The sequence below is a fragment of the Triturus cristatus genome, chromosome 4_1 (assembly GCF_964204655.1).
Source record: "Triturus cristatus chromosome 4_1, aTriCri1.1, whole genome shotgun sequence".
NCBI lineage: Eukaryota > Metazoa > Chordata > Amphibia > Caudata > Salamandridae > Triturus > Triturus cristatus.
Window position 1 is genome coordinate 778,809,634 of NC_140585.1, and position 5,125 is coordinate 778,814,758.

The window sequence follows — 5,125 nt, forward strand, 5'->3', positions numbered from 1 at the left end:
TGCAATGGAAAATATAGTTCCCAGGCAACGTGAGGTCATTAAATTAACAATATAGTGCAGGGAATGAGTGAATAAGTGCAAAGGGAAAAGGTAAGTGATAAAATATTTAGAAGTTACAGAGACATGATTATTATTGTTGTTGAATATATATAACTAAAAGCAGATCTAATTGCAACTACAGCATATATAATTATAAATGATCTAAATAACAAAGAACAGTCCTGCACAGACCTGCTGTGGGTTAAATTGCATGTGGGTATCAAGGACCCCCTGTGGAATAATATAATTCCTGGGCCAGGGCAAAAACACAATAGAAAATATAGTTCCCAGGCAACGTGAGGTCATCAAATTAACAATATAGTGCAGGGAATTAGTTAAACAGACAAATAATAAAAAATTCACAAGTTTTAATTAAGAAAACAATTACATTGACATATTGTTAAAAATACATTATCTAATGTCACCAAAAAGTCTATTTAGAATACAACAATGGCAGAAATAGAATCTTCTAATGACATCAATAAATCTATTAAAATACAAGAGTGGCAGGAATAGATTCTTCGGCGCGCGTTTCGGCACGTGAGTGCCTTCGTCAGGAGTAGCCACAGTACACCTAAAATTTAATTAAAACAATTTAAAACTCATTCCTGTAATTTGGGACAATACATCTCGTTACATTTGAATCACAAAAAGCTGTGTTGCTGTCTGCTAAAATGTAATAAGCATCTAAATAGAAATTACTTGGTCTGACATATACACGATACCTATACATTTAATCAAACATTTTAGAGAAAGTTCACAGATAGTGAAATAGATGGATAGAAATGTGCTGAGATAGACCAAGTTCCCTATTTTGCTTTCGAGTTATATATATATATTTTTTTTTAAAAGAATTAAAAGAGAGGAAAATATATTTTCCGCTGAACCACCAGTGCATTTTTAGAAAGAGCTTTTTCATAAAGGTGAGACACATAGTGCTTACTTGTCTCTTATTATATGTACGGACGTGATCTTCTGATTAAGAACTTAAGGATGCAGTAAATGGATCTCGTTCTATGGAATATAAACATAACATAGTAATTAACTTAATAAAATGTTCTGTTATATGTTACCTTTGTAACATTTAAATGCTCTGGGGACTTCTCTTTAAGATTTGTTTTTGTTAATTTAAAATCTGTAAATAAAGATTCAAAAAGATAAAGAGAAATTAAGTGCTATATATATCAACGAGCACTGTGCCTGGGTATTCGGGTTTTTATAGTCTGTTTATGTTACTAAAGATGAAACAAGTGACAGACTAAGGTTGTTTTTAGCAATTTAGAAATCAAATTTCCCATCTAAGAAACTAAGAAACTAATAAAAAACCAAGCTATTATTGGTTTAGAAAAAGTCTGTAATCGTTTTTTATTATAGAGGGAAACCTTGTTGAAAAATAATCATGGCATTTATAGCGCAGTCATTGTCAAGGTATACCTTCGTAATTGAAACGGATGCAGATATGCTGGACTTTTCATAAAAACAAATTACGAGGGCAAGCTTCGTATTGGTAACTTTGTGGATCTAATGTGGAAAAAGGAAAAGTCAGTGTGATAAACGAAGGGGATATCAGGAGCTTAAATACATAAGGTCACGACTATGCTTACCGAGTAAAAATATGTATCTCAGTTATGATAGATCCTGGGTTTGGCAAACATGGATGTAGCGTAGACAACCCGGAAATGTAGCTGATCTGTTTAAATAAAGACAGCTAATTGGTTCATGGAATCACATGTTTCATTTGTGGAAGACAACTGGCTGAAATATGTATTCGCGTTGACTATTGGTCGAGTGCAGATATGTCGGACTTTTCAAAATTACGAGGGCAAACTTTATATTAGTGACCATATGGGTCAAATGTGAAAAAAGATAAAATAGGGTGATAAACAAAGAGGATATCGAGAACTTACATGGATAAGGTCATGACTATGCTTACCGAGTAAAAATGTGTATCTCGATTATATTGGATCCTGGGTTTGGCGTACGTGGATGTAGCGTAGACAACCCGGATGTGCGGCCGATCCGTTTAAATAGAGATAGCTAATTGGTTCATGGGGTCACATTTTTCATTTGTGAAGGGCATGTAACTAGAATATGTGTTCGCGTTGACTATTGGTCCATTATAAACGCGAATATAGAAAACAAGGAAAGACTCAAATGCAATGTATTTATGTTGATAAATGCGAGAGTTCATCCGAACGTTATAAATTTGGTAAATGCAACATCAAATATGTGCATCAGATGAATTAGAAAAAGGTATAACTTAAACCTATTTTTTTTTTTATATGAAAACCACTGTCTTCAATTGTGTCAATATTATATAGTAAAGTAAATGCTATCAGTGTATATGTATTAATTATGGAGTCCTTGTTTATATATTTATAAAATTACAAATACAGCATCAGCTGACACGTAGCTATTGTGTATGTCTGCACCAGCTGTAGATGTAATGATTAGATACGTAGATATGGAACAAAAAGGGATCTAGACAAGATACGTTCATAAATGGATGAGAATCTATAGGTGTATTAGTGGATGTGGGTAAAGGTTTGTTGGGACGTAATCAATGTATTCACTGAAGTACGTGCTCATTAAAGAAAAGTATATACATAGTAATCTCTATGTTATCGTTATACTATTTGTTTATGAAACATGGGGTTCAATCAAACTCTCAACCCCAATAAAGTTGGTAAAAGGTGCTAAATGTCCAGCTGTCTTTGCGATGTGATTTTTCTGCCTGTGCATATGTTGTTTGTTTGATGTGGCTGTGTTGTTCTGTGATGGTGCACTTCCTGTGTGTGTTGTGGTATGTCGTCTGTGCATTGTTCCTGAGGGATGAGTTTGTGCACTCCTGTTGTGTCTGTGCTCCCATTGCCTTTCCACAGTTTAGCTGCACAGGGCATGTCTGTTCTTGTTGTGGTTCTGTGTGTGTTTCTGTTGGGTTATGTGTTTATCTGTTGTTTTTGTGCAGACATTTGTTGTGGCATCCCTGTGTGTGTGTGATGTTTGTGGCTACCCCCAGGGTGTGTGATTGTTTGTGTGTGTATTCACTGCAAGTATTGCCAGCGTTCAGTGTGTTTGGCACTGGTGTTGTGTGCTGCTGATGTGAGGGGGGTATGTGTGTAGATTCCTACTGGTGTTTGGCAGTAATGGAGTGTGTCAATGGGCCCTGTGTGTAGTGCTGCTGGTGTTCTCCTGTGAGTTAGTTGTATAGATGTGTGGCTGTTCAGTTTGACTTCAGGGCCTACCTTTCATCCTTGTGCCTATACATGGTTTGCCTTGCTGTCTCCCTGTGTTGTTGCACTGTGATGTCGGTGGTTTGACCTCACTGACTGTACCAGCCATGTGTGCTTTGATGGTCTGAGGGTGTTGTTCTCTGTTCCTTGTCTTGCATGTGATGTACACATGCTTGTTGTGTGTCTCCATGGCCTTGCAGTTGTGTACAGCCCACTTTGGCTTTCCTATTTGTTGTGCTCCATTGCTGTTGGCATGTGGGGTGTGTATGTGTCTGTGTGTCAGTCTGTGGTATGTATGTGTGACTATGCAGGCTGTGTGTCCATTTGGATGTTTGTTCCTTGTATGTGTTCATTTGGTGCTTGTACTCATTTTTGTTTCCCTGATGTGGTGTTGGGGTGGTGTGTGTGTTTCCCTGGCCCTGTGCTACTGTGCTGTGTGTTGTGTATTCCTGTGCAGCCACTCCTGCAGTGGCTGTCTCCCTGGTTGTTTTTGTGTGGTGCAGGGTGTGGATTCACCTTGTTTGTTGTGCCTCGGGGTGCACAGGAGAGGTACATGGCATGTGCCTTAATGGGGTGTGCTAGTGTGTGGTGGGAGGGGGTGTGTGTGAGAAGTTGGCCTGGTATGTGTTGTCCACTAGTTATAGTGGGCACCCTGTACAGTCCAAACAACCCCTTATTGGTTATTGGTTAAAGAAAACTTTTATTGAAAGCTATCCTAGTGGTAGCTATGGAGAGCGGCCTTCATGCTAAGTCTTGAAGGAATGTAAAGCCTCTTGTTTTACCAGTCTATAATCTCTTGAGTGCTTAAATGAAAGATAACCACACGAGGTATATATATAAAATATATGTATTTATTTCTAAACACACCCTCCTAGACTCTTTATTAGGCTAGAGGTCAAAACACATAAGTTACACTTCGAATAGGACAGTAATAAGCACAAATACACGTCAGGCCCGAGGGGCGAGCCAAACCATTTACTGAAAATAGTGGTATAAGAACCACGACTTAACTAGACACAAGACCTAAAGCCTGTAGAATCGCTGGGACCCCAAGGACCCACCCAAGGTAGTGACACAGGGGTGCAGTGTGAGAACACAGCCGCGAGCTCCCGTTAGCTTCTATGGGGAAAGTCGCGATTAGATTTTTAAAGACCAGGGAACTTAGAATTGAGTCAGGACCAAACCCTCTTGGATTTAGACAGTTCTAGGGTCAACACCCATGGGAGTACTAGAGTACTCGTGTTACCTCACCCAGGGAAGCCGGGTGCATAGTGTCAAATGGTGTTGGGTCGCGTCGTCGATTTCACTGGGGGCTGGCGAAGAAGTGCTGCTGCCGAGAAGATGCGAAGTGTCCAAAGAGATCCAAGCCTGGATCGAAGATGAGAAGAACCTGAAAGCAGAGGGGACAGAGTCTGGGTCACTAGCCAGTGACCAGGAAGGCAATAGGCAGATGCTCACCGATGTCGGGTGATTTCAGGTGAAGAAGGTGAAGCTTGACTCTTCAGCCACGAAGACCAGGAGGTGTCGAGGATAACCAGGAGCTGGATTAGAGCTGTCCCACAAAGGATGTCGAGAGCTGCAGCATTGGTGCCCGGATTGGACGCAACAAGCCCTGGCAACAGCAACCCCCGCAGAAACGAGAAAGATGCTTCGGTGCAGACCAGCAAGGTCTGTGGGACCCACCACTTGGTATGGAGTCGGGGCACATCTGAAGCAACCCGGGAAGCCCAAGGAAATTCAAAGTTACCCCCTCAGGGACCCACCAGTTGATGGACCAGGGATCGCAATGGGACCTCGAGATGAAACACAAAATGGCGGCCCACGGGTCACTCGGGGTGACTAGGCCAACAATC

At 40.5% G+C, this 5,125-nt stretch overlaps 1 long non-coding RNA gene across 2 annotated transcripts; it reads right to left on the bottom strand.

Moving 5' to 3' along the window:
• Positions 1 to 398: 398 nt before the first annotated feature.
• LOC146855518 (uncharacterized) lies at positions 399 to 2,072 on the bottom strand. 2 transcript variants are annotated; one of them, XR_014980850.1, is made up of 5 exons: positions 1,973 to 2,072; positions 1,644 to 1,729; positions 1,474 to 1,560; positions 983 to 1,053; positions 399 to 613 (listed from the first exon to the last, which is right to left on the bottom strand). It is a non-coding gene; the product is annotated as an uncharacterized LOC146855518 (long non-coding RNA). The 2 variants fall into 2 exon arrangements; XR_014980849.1 differs by lacking the exon at positions 983 to 1,053.
• Between the last annotated feature and the right edge of the window lie 3,053 nt (positions 2,073 to 5,125).